Genomic DNA, 19,035 nt, shown 5'->3' with positions numbered 1-19,035 from the left:
TTTTCCTTTCAATTAAAGCTAATTTGTTTTTCCAAGTTTACAATCAAAGGAGAGCTATTTGTTTACTCAAATGTTTATATGTCAGGAAAATCTTAAACTAAACCCAAAATTCTATCCTTGACTTTGTTGTTGATTACTATAATCCTTTTCATATAAAATCCTATATGACTTAACAAATAAAAATAATTTTTTATCAATTTAGTTTCATTATTATTTTACTAGTCCTAAAGCCCATTCACACAAGCCATTATTTGCAATACAGCGGTCTCGCCCCTTGCTCTCACCACCCTCCCTCTGTTTTGCTTTCTCTCTCCCCTCTCTTTTGCTCTCTCTCACCCCTCTCTTTTGTGCTCTCTCCCCCTCTCTTTTGCACTCTCCCTCACTCCACCTCTCTTTTGCTCTCTCCACCCTCTCTTTTGCTCTCTCCCCCTCTCTTTTGCTCTCTATCCGCTCTCTTTTGCTCCCTCTCTCCCCCTCTCTTTTGCTTTCTCTCCCCCCTCTCTTTTGCTCTCTCTCTCCCCCCTCTATTTTGCGCTGTCTCTCTCCCCCCTCTCTTTTGTGCTCTCTCCCCCCCTCTCTTTTGCACTCTCTCCCCCTCTCTTTTGCGCTCTCTTTCGCTCCACCTCTCTTTGTGCTCTCCCCCCTCTCATTTGCCCTCTCTCTCTCCCCCATCTCTTTTGCTCACTCTCTCTCTCCCCTCTATTTTGCTCTCTCTCTCCCCCTCTCTTTTGCTCTCTCTCTCTCTCTCTCTCTCTCTCTCTCTCACCCCTCTCTTTTGCTCTCTCTCCCCCACTCTTTTGCTCCCATACCCCCTCTCTTTTGCTCTCTCTCTCCCCCCCCTCTCTTTTGCTCTCCCCCTCTCTCTCTCTCCCCCATCTCTTTCTCTCCCCCCCTCTCTCTTTCTCTCTCTCTCTCTCTCTCTCTCTCCCCCCCCCCCCCCTCTCTTTTGCTCTCTCTCTCAAAGCTAATTTGTTTTTCCAAGTTTCCAATCAAAGGAGAGCTATTTGTTTACTCAAATGTTTATATGTCAGGAAAATCTTAAACTAAACCCAAAATTCTATTCTTGACTTTGTTGTTGATTATATTATCCTTTTCATATAACATAGTATATGACTTCACAAATAAATATACATTTTTATTCATTTAGTTTCATAATTTTTTTACTAGTTCTAAAGCCGGTTCACACAGGCCATTTTTTGCAGTACAGCGGTCCCACCCATTGCTCTCACTCCCCCTCTGTTTTGCTTTCTCTCTCCCCCTCTCTTTTGCTCTCTCTCCCCCCTCTCTTTTGCACTCTCTCCCCCCCTCTCTTTTGTTCTCTCTCCCCCTCTCTTTTGCTCTCTTTCTCCCCCCTCTCTTTTGCTCTCTTTCTCCCCCCCTCTCTTTTGCTCTCTCTCTCCCCCCTCTCTTTTGCTCTCTCTCCTCCCCCTCTTTTTGCTCTCTCTCCCCTCTCTTTTGCTCTTTCCCCTCTCTTTTGCTCCCTCTCTCCCCCCTCTCTTTTGCTTTCTCTCCCCCTCTCTTTTGCACTCTTTCTCTCCCCCTCTCTTTTGTGCTCTCTCTTTTGCACTCTCTCTCCCTGTCTCTTTAGCTCTCTCTCCCTCCTCTCTTTTGTGCTCTCTCTCCCCCCTTCTCTTTTGCGCTCTCTCTCTCTCCCCCTCTCTTTTGCTCTCGCTCCTCTCTCTTTTGCTCTCTCTCCCCCCTCCCTTTTTCTCTCTCTCTCCCCCACTCTTTTGCTCTCTCACCCCCCTCTCTTTAGCTCTCTCTCTCCCCCCTCGCTTTTGCTCTCCCCTCTCTCTCCCCCTCTCTCTCTCTCTCTCTCTCTCCCCTCTCTTTTGCACTCTCTCTCCCTGTCTCTTTAGCTCTCTCTCCCTCCTCTCTTTTGTGCTCTCTCTCCCCCCTTCTCTTTTGCGCTCTCTCTCTCTCCCCCTCTCTTTTGCTCTCGCTCCTCTCTCTTTTGCTCTCTCTCCCCCCTCCCTTTTTCTCTCTCTCTCCCCCACTCTTTTGCTCTCTCACCCCCTCTCTTTTGCTCTCTCTCTCCCCCCTCGCTTTTGCTCTCCCCTCTCTCTCCCCCTCTCTCTCCCCCCCCTCTCTCTCTCTCTCTCCCACTCTCTTTTGCTCTCTCTCCCCCTCTTTTGCTCTCTCTCCCCCCTCTCTCTCTCTCTCTTCTCTCTCTCTCTCTCTCTCTCTCCCTCTCTTTTTTGCTCTCTCTCCCCCTCTTTTGCTCTCTCTCCCCCCTCTCTCTCCCCTCTCTTTTGCTCTCTCTCCCCCTTTCTTTTGCACTCTCTCTTCTCTCCCCCTCTCTTTTGCTCTCTCTCCCCTCTTTTTCTTTCTTCCCCTCTCTTTTGCTCTTTCTATCTTTTCCCCTCTCTTTTGCTCTCTCTCTTTCCCCCCTCTAATTTTCTCTCTCCCCCACTCTTTTGCTCTCTCTCTCCCCTCTCTTTTGCTCTTCCCCCTCTCTTTTGCTCTCTCTCCCCTCTATTTTGCTCTCTCCCCTCTCTTTCTCTCCCCCCTCGCTTTTGCTCTCCCCTCTCTCTCCCCCTCTCTCTCCCCCCCCCTCTCTCTCTCTCTCCCACTCTCTTTTGCTCTCTCTCCCCCTCTTTTGCTCTCTCTCCCCCCTCTCTCTCTCTCTCTCTCTCTCTCTCTCCCCCTCTCTTTTTTGCTCTCTCTCCCCCTCTTTTGCTCTCTCTCCCCCCTCTCTCTCCCTCTCTTTTGCTCTCTCTCCCCCCTCTCTTTTGCACTCTCTCTCCCCCTCTTTTGCTCTCTCTCTCCCCCTCTTTTGCTCTCTCTCTCCCCCTCTCTTTTGCTCTCTCTCCCCTCTTTTTCTTTCTTCCCCTCTCTTTTGCTCTTTCTATCTTTTCCCCTCTCTTTTGCTCTCTCTCTTTCCCCCCTCTAATTTTCTCTCTCCCCCACTCTTTTGCTCTCTCTCTCCCCTCTCTTTTGCTCTTCCCCCTCTCTTTTGCTCTCTCTCCCCTCTATTTTGCTCTCTCCCCTCTCTTTCTCTCTCCGCCTCTTTTGATCTGTGTCTCTTTCACGCAGTGCCCAGCCCGTCTCCTCCACAGCGGGGTCGACCATGACCACTCCCATCCGGCCTCGCCCATCGTTGTCACTCCTCTGACAGCAGATCAGATAGACTATAAGACCAGGTGTGTTGGTCCTTGCGCTGTCTCTACTGCGCATGACAGCTTCAGACAAACACACTTGGCCTTTTATATTATAGGATTTGCTATGTTGTATTTGTCAAATTATTTTTTGTAATTAAAGGGATAGAAAGGTCACAAATGAAACGCACATTAATGCATTTCAATTTTAAACAGAACAATTTTTGCAATACACTTCCATTAGCAAAAAAAAAATACTTCTAGCAAAAGATATTACTGCTTTGAGTGCTTTCCAGTTGCATACGAACATATTCTGAGAGGGCCTGTGCACCAGTATTCAAACACCACAGCTTCTCAGAAAGTCAGCAGTGACTTGTTTGACACAAATGAATTCTTCACATATACAATACTCTCCAACACCAACTCTCTGAGCTTGAATATTGGTGCACAGGACCACACCGCATATGTGCATATGCCACTGAAAAGTAATAATAACTTTTACTAGAAGCATTTATGTTAATAAAAGTAAATTGCAAAAATGATTTTATTTACAATTTAAATGCACCCATGCACATTTCAATTTTGACCTTTTTATGCCTTTAAATAAATTTGGTATAGAACATACATAAACATTGTGAGGCCTATTTATCAAGCCATCAACCGCAAATACGCTGGAATTCCACAGCGTAATTGTGGCGAGCTTGATTTGTCTCATTTATCAAAGTCTACAGACCGGCAAAAGTAGATATTTGTGACGTAACATTCGATCCGCCGGTCTCAGTTCCACACAGATCGATGCTTACGTTACAGATGTTATGAATGCAAATTTGGCACTATCTGACTACTTTTGGAAGTTAACAAATACCTACCAGGTACGCTCGCCACTATTCCGGCCCAGCGTACCTGGTTTTCAATCTGCCGCCCTGGAGGCGGCGGATGCCATAGGAATCAATGGGAGTCTGAAAGCAGCAAAAGCTCATGTTCCCTGCTGCCCGATATCCCATTGATTCCTATGGTATAATAAAAGTAACGTTTACACCTAACACCCTAACATGTACCCCGAGTCTAAACACCCCTAATCTGCCGCCCCCTATACCGCCGCCACCTACATTATACTTATTAACCCATAATCTGCCACCCCATCACCACCTACATTATACTTATTAACCCCTAATCTGCCACCCCCTATACCGCCGCCACCTACATTATGTTATTAACCCCTAATCTGCTGCCCCCTACACCGCCGCCACCTACATTATGTTATTAACCCATAAACTAAATTAAACTATTAACCCCTAAACCTAACAACCCACTAACATTATATTAAATATTAAATCATCCATATCTTATAATCAATTTAAACTTACCTTTAAAATTAAATTAAACTATATTAAACTAATAATTAACCTACCCTAACTATTATAATAAAATTACATTCAACTATATTAAATTAATAATAAATCTAACCTAACTATTATAATAAAATTACATTCAACTATATTAAATTAATAATTAATCTAACCTATTATAATAAAATTACATTCAACTATATTAAATTAATAATTAATCTAACCTAACTATCGCCTAGATTTAGAGTTCTGCGTTAGCCATCAAAACCAGCGTTAAGGGGTCCTAAAGCTGCTTTTTACCGCCCACTGGTATTTAGAGTCAGTCAGGAAAGGGTCTAACGCTCACTTTCCAGCCGCGACTTTTCCATACCGCAGATCCCCTTACGCCAATTGCGTATCCTATCTTTTCAATGGGATCTTTCTAACACTGGTATTTAGAGTCTTGGCTGAAGTGAGCGTTAGAACTCTAACGACAAAACTCCAGCTGCAGAAAAAAGTCAGGAGTTAAGAGCTTTATGGGCTAACGCTGGTTTATAAAGCTCTTAACTACTGTACTCTAAAGTACACTAACACCCATAAACTACCTATGTACCCCTAACCGAGGTCCCCCCACATCGCCGTTACTCTAATACATTTTTTTAACCCCTAATCTGCCGACCGGACACCGCCGCCTCCTACATTATCCCTATGTACCCCTAATGTGCTGCCCCTAACACCGCAGACACCTACATAATATTTATTAACCCCTAATCTGCCCCCCCAACATTGCCGCTACCTACCTACACTTATTAACCCCTAATCTGCAGACCGGACCTTGCCGCTACTATAATAAATGTATTAACCCCTAAACCGCCTCACTCCCACATCGCAAACCCTATAATAAATAGTATTAACCCCTAATCTGCCCTCCCTAACATCGCCGACACCTAACTTCAAGTATTAACCCCTAATCTGCCGACCGGACCTCACCGCTACTATAATAAATGTATTAACCCCTAAAGCTAAGTCTAACCCTAACCCTAACACCCCCCCTAAGATAAATATAATTTAAATCTAACGAAATAAATTCAATCTTATTAAATAAATTAATCCTATTTAAAGCTAAATACTTACCTGTAAAATAAACCCTAATATAGCTACAATATAATGAATAATTATACAGTATTGCAGCTATTTTAGGATTTATATTTATTTTACAGGCAACTTTGTATTTATTTTAACTAGGTACAATAGCTATTAAATAGTTATTAACTATTTAATAGCTACCTAGTTAAAATAATTTCAAAATTACCTGTAAAATAAATTGTAACCTAAGTTACAATTAAACCTAACACTACACTAGCAATAAATAAATTAAATAAATTAACTACAATTACCTACAATTAAATCAACTAAACTAAATTACAAAAAAAACAAACACTAAATTACAAAAAAAAAAAGATTACAAGAACTTTAAACTAATTACACCTACTCTAAGCCCCCTAAAAAAATAACAAAAGCCCCTCAAATTAAAAAAATGCCCTACCCTATTCTAATATAAAAAGTTAACAGCTCTATTACCTTATCAGCCCTTAAAAGGGCCTTTTGCTGGGCATGCCCCAAAGAAATCAGCTCTTTTGCCTGAAAAAAAAAACATACAATACCCCCCCAACATTACAACCCACCACCCACATACCCCTAATCTAACCCAAACCCCCCTTAAAAAACCTAACACTAAGCCCCTGAAAATCTCCCTACCTTCTCTTCACCCAGCCGGGTATCACCGATCCGTCCAGAAGAGGGTCCGAAGTCTTCATCCTATCCGGCCAGAAGAGGTCCTCCAGAGGGTCCGAAGATTGAATCAGCCAATCAGATTAAAGTTCAATCGGATTGGCTGATTGGATCAGCCAATCAGATTGAGCTCGCATTCTATTGGCTGATAGAATCCTAATTTTTTTTAAGGGGGTTTTGAGTTAAATTAGGGGTATGTGTGTGGTGGGTTGTAATGTTAGGGGGGTATTGTATGTTTTTTTTTTTTCAGGCAAAAGAGCTGATTTCTTTGGGGCATGCCCCGCAAAAGGCCCTTTTAAGGGCTGGTAAGGTAATAGTGCTGTTAACTTTTTATATTTGAATAGGGTAGGGCATTTTTTTATTTTGGGGGGCTTTGTTATTTTTTTAGGGGGCTTAGAGTAGGTGTAATTAGTTTAAAATTCTTGTAAACTTTTTTTTTTTTGTAATTTAGTGGGGGGTTTTTGTAATTTAGTTTAGTTGATTTAATTGTAGGTTATTGTAGTTAATTTATTTAATTTATTTATTGCTAGTGTAGTGTTAGGTATAATTGTAACTTAGGTTAGGATTTATTTTACAGGTAATTTTGAAATTATTTTAACTAGGTAGCTATTAAATAGTTAATAACTATTAAATAGCTATTGTACCTAGTTAAAATAAACACAAAGTTGCCTGTAAAATAAATATAAATCCTAAAATAGCTACAATATAATTATTCGTTATATTGTAGCTATATTAGGGTTTATTTTACAGGTAAGTATTTAGGATTAATTTATTTAATAAGATTTAATTTATTTAGTTAGATTAAAATTATATTTAACTTAGGGGGGTGTTAGGGTTAGACTTAGCTTTAGGGGTTAATACATTTATTAGAGTAGCGGCGAGGTCCGGTCGGCAGATTAGGGGTAAATACTTGAAGTTAGTTGTTGGCGATGTTAGGGAGGGCAGATTAGGGGTTAATACTATTTATTATAGGGTTTGCGAGGCGGGAGTGAGGCGGTTTAGGGGTTAATACATTTGTTATAGTGGCGGCGAGGTCCGGTTGGCAGATTAGGGGTTAATAAATGTAGGTAAGGTAGTGGCGACGTTGGGGGGGGCAGATTAGGGGTTAATAAATATAATATAGGGGTCGGCGGTGTTAGGGGCAGCAGATTAGGGGTACATAGGTATAATGTAGGTGGCGGAGGTGTACGGAGCGCCAGATTAGGGGTTAATAATATAATGCAGGTGTCAGCGATAGCGGGGGCGGCAGATTAGGGGTTAATAAGTGTAAGGTAGGGGTGTTTAGACTCAGGGTACATGTTAGGGTATTAGGTGCAGACTTAGGAAGTGTTTCCCCATAGGAAACAATGGTGCTGCGTTAGGAGCTGAACGCTGCTTTTTTGTAGGTGTTAGGTTTTTATGCAGCTCAATCTGCCCCATTGTTTCCTATGGGGGAATCGTGCATAAGCACGTTTTTCAAGCTGGCTGCTACCGTAAGCAACGCTGGTATTGAGAGTTGAAGTGGCGGTAAATATGCCTGTACGCTCCCTTTTTGGAGCCTAACGCAGCCCTTCAGAGAACTCTCAATACCAGCGTTATTTAAAAGGTGCGGGGGGAAAAAAACATACGTAGCTAACGCACCCCTTTGGCCGCAAAACTCTAAATCTAGCCGTATTATAATAAAATGACATTCAACTATATTAAATTAATAATTAATCTAACCTAACTTTTATAATAAAATTATATCAAACTACAAATTAAATTAACTATATTATATATTTAGAAACCTAACCCTACTCAAATAATTTAAATCTACACTAAAAAATTACTAAGTTACAAAAAACTAACAACTAAGTTACAAAAAATAACAAACACTAAGTTACAAAAAAAATAAACACTAAGTTACAAAAAAATAAAAAAGAAATTATCAAAGATTTAAACTAATTACACCTAATCTAAGGGCCCTATGAAAATAAAAAGCCCCCCCCCCCCAAAATAAAAAAAACCCTAACCTACAATAAACTACAAATAGACCTTAAAAGGGCCTTTTGCGGGAAATTGCCCCAAAGAAAGCAGCTCTTTTACCTGTAAAAAAAAAAATACAAATACCCCCCAACATTAAAACCCATCACCCACACAACCAACCCCCCAAATAAAAGCCTAACTAAAAAAACCTAAGCTCCCCATAGCCCTGAAAAGGGCATTTGAATGGGCATTGCCCTTAAAAGGGCATTTAGCTCTATTGCACCCAAACGCTAATCTAAAAATAAAACCCACCCAATAAACCCTTAAAAAAATCCTAATACTAACCCCTGAAGATCGACTTACAGTTTTGAAGATCCGACATCCATCCTCCAAGAAGCCAGCAGAAGTATTCATCCAAGCGGCCGAAGTCTTCATCCAAGCCTGCAAAAGTCTTCACCCAGACGGCATCTTCTATCTTCATCCATTCGGCGTGAAGCGGCTCCATCTTCCAGACATCCGACGCAGAGCATTCTCTTCCATCGATGTCTTCTTGAACAATGAATGTTCCATTAAATGACGTCATCGAAGATGGCGTCCCTTAGATTTCGATTGACTGATAGAATTCTATCAGCCAATCGGAATTAAGGTTGAAAAAATCCTATTGGCTGTTGCAATCAGCCAATAGGATTGAGCTTTCATCCTATTGGCTGATCCAATCAGCCAATAGAATGCGAGCTCAATCCTACTGGCTGATTGGATCAGCCAATAGGATGAAAGCTCAATCCTATTGGCTGATTGCAACAGCCAATAGGATTTTTTCAACCTTAATTCCGATTGGCTGACAGAATTCTATCCAAATGCCCTTTTCAGGGCAATGGGGAGCTTAGGTTTTTTTCAGTTAGACTTTTATTTGGGGGTTGGTTGTGTGGGTGGTGGGTTTTACTGTTGGGGGGTATTTGTATTTTTTTTACAGGTAAAAGAGCTGATTTCTTTGGGCAATGCCCCGCAAAAGGCCCTTTTAAGCACTATTTGTAGTTTATTGTAGGTTAGGGGATTTTTTATTTTGGGGGGGCTTTTTTATTTTCATAGGGCCCTTAGATTAGGTGTAATTAGTTTAAATCTTTGATAATTTCTTTTTTATTTTTTGTAACTTAGTGTTTTTTTTTTTTTGTAACTTAGGCCTCGATCCGATATGCAGCGTCGCCCGCAAAAGCCGGCGACCACAAATTTTGCGCTGGTTTGGTATCACATATACGGCGTAACATAGAAGTTACGCTCGTATATTTCTGCCTTCGGCCGTAGTTTTGGGTTATAGACAGGTATACCAAACCAGCGCAGTTTGGTATCCAATATACAGCGTAAGGACTTATGTGGCGAAAATAGAGAAATCTTACTCCATTTTCACCTCGCCACAAATTGCAGGCGTAGTAAGCCTTACGCTGTGTATCAGAGCCCCGTAGCTCCCTAAACTAGCTGCAAAATAAAACCTAACACCAAACGCATGCGCAATGTCTATCTACCTGTCAACCGCAAACTGCTAAATAAAACCTAACACCTAATGCATGCGCAATGTCTATCTACCTGTCAACCGCGATCCCACGCCCCAATCCCTAATAACGTATTTAACCCCTAAACCGCCGCTCCCAGACCCCGCCGCCACCTACATTAAATGTATAACCCCCTAATGTGAGCCCCTACACCGTCACCATCTACATTACATACCCCCTAATGTGAGCCCCTTACACCGCCGCCACCTACATTACCTACCCCAAAATGTGAGCCCCTTACACCTACATTACCTACCCCAAAATGTGAGCCCCTTACACCGCCGCCATCTACATTATTTACCCCCTAATGTGAGCTCCTACCCGGCCGCCAACTATATTAAAATTATTAACCTCTAATCTAATCCCACTATACCGCCGCCACCTATATTAAATTATTAACCCCTAATCTAATCCCACTATACCGCCGCTACCTATATTAAATTATTAACCCCTAATCTAATCCCCCTATACCGCCGCTACCTATATTAAATTATTTAACCCCTAAAATACTAAACTATCCCTACCACTAAACCTAAGTCTAACCCTACAAATAGCCCTGAAAAGGGCTTTTTGCGTGGCATTACCCCAAAGTAAACAGCTCTATTGCCAGCCCTTAAAAGGGCTTTTTGCGGGCCATTGCCCTAAAGTAATCAGCTCTTTTGCCAGCCCTTAAAAGGGCTTTTTGCGGGGCTTTGTCACAAAATAATCAGCTCTTTTGCATCTAATCTAAATCCCCCTACACCGCCGCCACCTATAATAAATGTATTACCCCCTAATCTAATCCCCCTACACCGCCGCCACCTATATTAAATACATTACCCCCTAATCTAATCCCACTATACCGTCGCCACCTATATTAACTATATTAACCCTAATTATATTAGGGTTAATATAGTTAATATAGTTATTATATTATATATATTAACTATATTAACCCTAATTATATTAGGGTTAATATAGTTAATATAGTTATTATATTATATATATTAAGTATAATAACCCTATCTAACTCTAACACCCCTAACTAAATTCTTATTAAAATAAATCTAATTAATATTAATATTATTAATTAAAATATTCCTATTTAAATCTAAATACTAACCTATAAAATAAACCCTAAGATATCTACAATATAATTAATAATTACATTGATTGTAGCTATTTTAGGGTTTATATTTATTTTACAGGTAACTTGGTATTTATTTTAACTACTAGGTAGTTAATAACTATTTAATAGCTACCTTGTTAAAATAATTACCAATTTACCTGTAAAATAAATCCTAACCTAAGTTACAAATACACCTACACTATCAATAAATTAAATAAACTACAAATATCTAAACTAAAATACAATTAAATAAACTAAACTAAATTACAAAAAACAAACACTAAATTACCAAAAATAAAAAAAGATTACAAGAATTTTAAGCTAATTAAACCTATTCTAAGCCCCCTAATAAAATAATAAAGCCCCCCAAAATAAAAAAATGCCCTACCCTATTCTAAATTAAAAATTAACCAGCTCTTTTACCAGCCCTTAAAATGGCTTTTTGCGGGGCATGCCCCAAAGTAAACAGCTCTTTTGCCTTTAAAAAAAAAACACAATACCACCCCCCAACATTAAAACCCACCACCCACATACCCCTACTCTAAACCCACCCAAACCCCCCTTAAAAAACCTAACACTAAGCCCCAGAAGATCTCCCTACCTTGAGTCGTCTTCACCCAGCCGGGCCGAACTCTTCATCTAATCCGGGCGATGTCTTCATCCAAGCGGCAAAGAAGAAGTCTTCCATCCCGGCGATGTCTTCATCCAAGTGGCAAAGAAGAGGTCCTCCATCGTGGCAAAGTTTTCCTCCAAGCGGCATCTTCAATCTTCTTTCTTAAGCCCTCCGACGCGGAATATTCAGCTTGCCGACGACTGAACGACGAATGAAGTTTCCTTTAAATGACGTCATCCAAGATGGCATCAATCGAATTCCGATAGGCTGATAGGATCCAATCAGCCAATCAGATTGAGCTCGCATTCTATTGCCTGTAGGGGGATTAGATTAGGGGGTAATACATTTATTATAGGTGGCGGCGGTGTAGGGGGATTTAGATTAGATGCAAAAGAGCTGATTACTTTGTGACAAAGCCCCGCAAAAAGCCTTTTTAAGGGCTGGTAAAAGAGCTGATAACTTTAGGGCAATGCCACGCAAAAAGCCCTTTTCAGGGCTATTTGTAGGGTTAGACTTAGGTTTAGTGGTAGGGATAGTTTAGTATTTTAGGGGTTAATTAATTTAATATAGCTGGCGGCGGTGTAGGGGGATTAAATAAGGGGTTAATAATTTAATATAGGTGGCGTCGGTGTAGTGGGATTAGATTAGAGGTTAATAATTTTAATATAGCTGGCGGTGGGGTAGGAGCTCACATTAGGGGGTAGTTAATATAGCTGGCGGCGGGGTAGGAGCTCACATTAGGGGGTAGTTAATATAGTTGGCGACGGGGTAGGAGCTCACATTAGGGGGTAGTTAATATAGCTGGCGGCGGGGTAGGAGCTCACATTACGGGGTAGTTAATGTAGGTGGCGGTGGGGTCCGGGAGCGGGAGTGTCTTCTGAATAATAGTTTGATATTTAGTTTTATTATTCTTAATATGGGCTAAATAACTACATAAAAGTTAATAGAATACTGTAACATTGTATGAGTTTACTTATTGTAGTGTCCCTCTCAGCTCCAGAAATTGGGTTGTTTATATTTTTTAATAGATTACAAATAGTTAGTTTTGTCTTGATTAGGCACACTCTGCCACAATTACATACTTAGCTCTTAAATGTAACTTTTGTGATTTAATCCAAATCAGTAAAATATCATCAATATTATAATAACAATTTTTGCATAATGACTGGAGTAAAGAAAGATTCTCTATAGAGGAAAATTCTAAATATTTTAAATGTTGACCAGTTTTGTATAGTTAAGTGCACTTATAATTCCTAATATATCATATATATTAAAATATAGTGTCCTAAGATATACTAAGATATATAGATATATAGATTAAAATATGTTAACCATTAGAAGAATGTACAGAGCTAATTCATCTCCTGAAGAACTCATCTAAATTATTATAAAAATGCTACCTATAATTGGTTAGATTTACTTATGTACATACATACACAGTCATTTTTCTTTGTTACCCTCTCTGGTACTTAAGGTTTAAAATAATATTTAATGCTTACTGATTGATGTAAATGCTATATAGCACATGCTGCTCATGAATGTGAACCCAATTAAGACAGGATGTCTGAAATTTAGATATTGAAGTTTTCTCATTGATGATCTATGAAAACACAATGTTCTATTAATGGAAGATTCAGTTCCCATTTTGTTCATATCAGGTTACAAAGCAGTTCTCTCTATATCATAAACTAGTCACATTCAGAAATCCCTTTAAGGAGACATCTCATTAGCAGGTACTTTCTTAAAACTTTTACATGGTGGAACTTAAATTTTAAATAAAAATTAAATTGTAACATTGTTGTAATAAGTGTCTAGATCACACTTTCACCATAGATTTCTCCTTTTTCATTATTTTATTCCTGTAATTAGAGAGCTCTGATTTTGTGTTTCTTGCTGTGCAGTTGTCAGTCTCCAACAGTTGTCAACCAATTGCCAGTTCTTGTGCAATCCTTTGTGCTGAAGATTTAGAATACCATATAAAGTCCTTATACAAGGCCCATGGCTAAAACTCATCAGGGACCATGAACTAAAAATGGTTCTCTGCTCTGAGTTAACCCCTATCTCAATTTGCAAGCCTGCCTCAAAGAAAAAAAAATCTAAATTCAACCTAACTCCATAAAAATAAACCAAACCTTAACCCCAATGTAACTAACCCTACCATATCTGACTCCTTGATGATGGGAAATCATGTAAATGAAGACCCTAGTTATTGGAAACACTTGCAGTGTGGGTAACTATGTAGGAATTATTCAGGTAGGGGATCTGTTGGGGGTGCTTTAGGAAATAAAAAGTACTGCCGTATGGAGTTTTATTTTGGGGGTTCCTTTATGTGATGGGACATTGCAGTGGGGTAATGTGGATGGGACCCATTGGTGCTGGGGAACTATTGTGAGTCAGGGTAAGGTAGGGGTGGAAAGGAAGCTGATTGGGCCAGAAAAATGCAGGTTTATTTGTGATAGGAGGCCAGATAACAATTTGTTTCATTACATTGGCCTGCATTTGGGTTAGACCCATAGTGTTGAGGGGTTTTAGCTGCATTGTCTCATTTGAATATTGTTTCAGTAAGCTGAGGTCATGAATATGATTATTGGGCAAAAACAGTAACTTAACAAACAAAAAGGCAGCAAGAGGACAAGATAAAGTATTTCAATGTTTTATTGATTGTCCTAAAAAACACAGACACATCTACTCAGCTTGAAAGTTATAAATCTTTCTTGAAAATGTATTAACTCTAACTTCTGTTGCAAGAGGGGGGGGGGATTTCAAACAAGTAAAAGTCATTGCATTTCATTATATAAACAGCAATTCCACATCCAAAAAAATATCCACCGTCAATAATTTTAAGCATGAAGCCCTGCAATCAATCTTCATCACAACTGCCAGGCTCATATTGGAGGTTGGCAGGGTAAGTTCAGTTAAGAGGAAATAATTAGGTAACCAAGTTCTGACAATCTGTCAATCTATGCTGACTAAAGCCAACATCCCTATCTGAATCCACACTTGAAGATGGGGACATTATATTGTTCCAAAAACATCCAGGGCTGGACTCATTGGTCTATCACTAAAATGTATTATCCCCTTATTATCCCCTTATTATATTATATATATGTATAAGAATACAGTAGGACTGCAAATAGTATCTGTAGTACTTTCCAGAAGAGGATACTACATCTAATTTAAAAAAGAGGTTTATTTTGTGTGTGTGGTGTGTACTGTCTTAAGTGGATAGGGATTTTTTGAAGCAGCTCTCCTCCCATATTATTCTCACTATTTTATGGCAATCACCTACCATTGAAAAGGGGAAAATGTGGTCACCAATCCCCCTAAGGTATTCAAGGAGAAAGATGGAACTCTGTTAGAGCTGCAAGCAAACACCATTTGTATGGTGATTACCATAAACCCCTCACTTAATAAAAGGGATTATGTCCTTTTTAAAAAAGGCCCCATTAGATGCATATGATTACCGTACAAATGGTGATCATTTGCAGCTTTAGCAGAGTTCCATCTTCCCTGTATACCTTAGAAGGATAGGTGACCGCTATGTGCCATTTGTAGCAGTAAGTTGCCTATGTATGTATGTATGACAAAGGTTAATTTCCATCAGAAAATGAACAGTTACAAAGTTTTTCTGCTTGTGGATGTTTTATCAATATGTTTGACATCATCACACAGCACATTTTAGAATGAGGAAAGCGGTGAATATGAAGGCCAAATGATGTTACACTGTCATCTGTCACATTTAAACTTACACCTTCTCACAATAAAATGTATTTTTTTTAACCCTTTAAGGACACAGCTTTCAGTTTGCTCAATTGTTTTATGACGGAAATATTCCGTCACATGTCCTTAAGAGGTTAATTGTAAATATATTAAAAACAATATACTTTGTTGATGGTTCTATATACTGTATGTGCTGGGATTCACTATCCCTGGAGTTTGCATTTCTTTATTTAGAACCTTAACTCCATGTATAAAGGTTGAGGAACTAGGGGAAAAGGTATAACACATGACCTTATTTATTGTGTAGGTCTTCAGGACTCAGTGTTACTATATTGCCTAATTTAACCTTATTTAACATAAGTCGCTAAATACAAGCATTGTTAGATTAATTATGATCTTGGGCTCACCCTCTCTTTATTATGATTATGAATCTAATTACATTTAAAGGCTGTGCAGACCTATTTTATAGTATATTGAACCAAATTCCTCTATATTCCTAAATTCCTAAAATGTGTCTAGCTGTCTGATCATCTACAAATATCTGCACACCTGTAAGAGCTTGTATAGCATATAGGGCTAGATAACTTAGGGTTAGATTTACTATGTCTCATGAGGACATTGCTGTGAGTGGACAGCATACACTGTCTACATTTAATATTGCACAAGCATTTTATAAGTAATGCTTGTGCAATGCTGCCCCCTGCTCACTGGTGGCCAATATGCCGCTAGCAGGGGTTGTCAATAATTCCAGTCGGATCGGGATGATTTGAATCCAAAAAGTTTTGGGTGACGGACCGGTCGAGGAGCAGCTGTCTTAAGACCGCTGCTACTTAACTATCTTTTCAGGCTAGTATGAAATGACATACCACTTGATAAATGCCCATTTTGTCTCTCCTTGAGATATATATAGATAGATAGATAGATAGATAGATAGATAGATATAGACAGACAGACAGCCAGAAAGACAGACAGACAGAAAGACACACGGACAGACAGACAGATAGATAGATAGATAGATAGATAGTAGATAGATAGATAGATAGATAGATAGATATAGATAGACAGACAGGAAGACAGACAGACAAACAGATGATAGATAGATAGATATATGATAGATAGTAGATAGATAGATGTCTGTCAATTAAGACTCAATAGATACAGGATAAGGCAAACAGTAGCATACATTGCTGTATCTGTACTTTTTTATTATATCAATGCTTACAAACATCCAGTTTTACTGTTTCATTAATATATATCGAAAAATAAAATGTATTTCTTTAATGCACTGTTATAATTTAAAATGCACACAGCATTATCAGTAATTGTGTGTAATAACTAAAAAAGAGAATTATCTATAGCATACCTTTTAAATTGTTTTTTTCTTCAAGAAACTATGTAGTGCTGAAAGACAACAAGCAGTATAGTTCAATTAACGAGCAGGAAAATGCTTTTGGTGGGGGAAATGGACTTCTGGCCCTACTTATAGAATGTGTGACATAATTATACAGCTAATAATGAGGTGATGGAACATTATCCTACATGATCATTCTCATTAATACATAATATTAGCATTCCCAGGTTCAAATATATCTTGAGCTTTCAAGATACCATTACACTGGTAAAGCTTATGATGGCTCAGAAACCAGTACTTTATGTTGCCCTTTCATTCATTAAAAGCAATGATGATGGAAGTGACATTTTACTGCACTTAAGAACAACTGCTAAGTTTATAATAGACTTCAAAGAAAGGAAACGGATTTACTTTGTATTTTACAGACACAGGGTAGATCTCAAGCGAGATCAGAACATCTATATAAATATTAATATATACCCACATCAAAATAATAATTAATACTTTAATATATATACTAGGATAGTAACGTTTTACCCTTGACTAGTAAAATAAAGTGATATTTTTCCAGCCCTATATACAGTATAGATAGATAGATAGATAGATAGATAGATAGATAGATAGAGAGAGATAGATATATAGATAGATAGATAGATAGATAGATAGATATAGGATAGACAGACATACAGAAAGATAGATAGATAGATTGATAGATAGATAGATAGATAGATAGATAGATAGATAGATAGATAGACAGTATATACTGCATATCAGTTCGAACAGTGTGAACTCTCGCCATAACCAAATTCAGCTACCAGGGTGCTAACTAGATAAAATCACAGTCCCTAAAGAGTTTGCACTGAACTTAGTGAATCCTTACTTTTATATATATACCTGTAGATATGCAGTATATAGATATAGAGAGATAGTTATTTGTTAAACACTAAATGTAAAACAGAGAGAAAGAATTACACCAAAATAAGATGCAATTCAAAGACCAGGATATAAAGCAAAACACTATTAGTTGTGTAACAGTGATAGCAGCTGTCATTGCTTTGGAACATAACATAGTTATTGTAAAAAAATATCAATAATCTATCTACATTATCTATCTATATATCTATTTATTTATCTATCTATCTATCAATCATCTATCTAAATATATATCTATTTTTTTCAATCATCTATCTACATATTTATCTATTTATCTATCTATCAATCATCTATCTTAATATTGATCTATCTATATCAATCTTCTGTCTACATATTTATCCATCTATCTTTCTATCTATCTATCATCTATCTATCTATCTATCTATCTATCTACCTATCTATCTAACTATCTATCTATCAATCTATATCAATCATCTATCTAAATATTTATCTATCATATACAATTTTGGTGCTGATAAGTGGATATTAATTATAAAAAAAGCACACTAACAGATGGTTCCAATCTATATAAAGAAATTCACTTAAAAAAAGAAAGAAAAGTGTTTAAACATATTACACTTAACTATGGAGAATGCTGCACACTCAAAGTAAATTTAAATGTGCATATTTATTCATTGTTGAACAGCAAAACACCCAGGATGAGATTTAATAAAGCTATTTGGGCTTGTAAGATTCTATAAGAAATCTCAGCATTACTATGAAGCCCCTATCCTAATTCTATTTTTTACTTTGAGAACATTGGGCCCGATCCGATATGCAGCGTCGCCCGCAAAAGCCGGCGACGTCAAATTTTGCGCTGGTTTGGTATCACATATACGGCTTAACCTTGAAGTTACGCTCGTATATTTCTGCCTTCGGCCGTAGTTTTTTGGGCCATAGACAGGTATACCAAACCAGCCCAGTTTGGTATCCAATATACAGCGTAAGGACTTACGTGGCGAAAATTGAGAAAACTTACTTCATTTTCACCTCGCCACGAATTGCAGGTGTAGTAAGCCTTACGCCGTCTATTGGAGCCCCGTAACTCCCTAAACTAGCTGCAAAATAAAACCTAACACCTAACGCATGCGCAATGTCTATCTACCTGTCAACCGCAAACTGATAAATAAAACCTAACACCTAATGCATGCGCAATGTCTATCTACCTGTCAACCGCGATCCCCCGCCGCAATCCCTAATAAAGTTATTAACCCCTAAACCGCCGCTCCCGGACCCCGCCGCCAGCTACATTAACTACCCCCTAATGTGAGCCCCTTACACCGCTGCCACCTACATTACCTACCCCCTAATGTGAGCCCCGCAAGCTATATTAAATTATTAACCCCTAATCTAATCCCCCTACCCCCCGCGCCAGCTATATTAAATTATTAACCCCTAATCTAATCCCCCTACCCAGCCACCAGCTATATTAAATTATTAACCCCTAATCTAATCCCCCTACCCCCGCCAGCTATATTAAATTATTAACCACTAATCTAATCCCCCTACCCCACCGCCAGCTATATTAAATTATTAACCCCTAATCTAATCCCCCTACCCCGCCGCCACCTATAATAAATGTATTACCCCCTAATCTAATCC

This window comes from Bombina bombina, chromosome 6, assembly GCF_027579735.1.
Source record: "Bombina bombina isolate aBomBom1 chromosome 6, aBomBom1.pri, whole genome shotgun sequence".
NCBI lineage: Eukaryota > Metazoa > Chordata > Amphibia > Anura > Bombinatoridae > Bombina > Bombina bombina.
The sequence above is the reverse complement of the archived record's forward strand: the minus strand, read 5'-3'. Positions refer to the sequence as shown.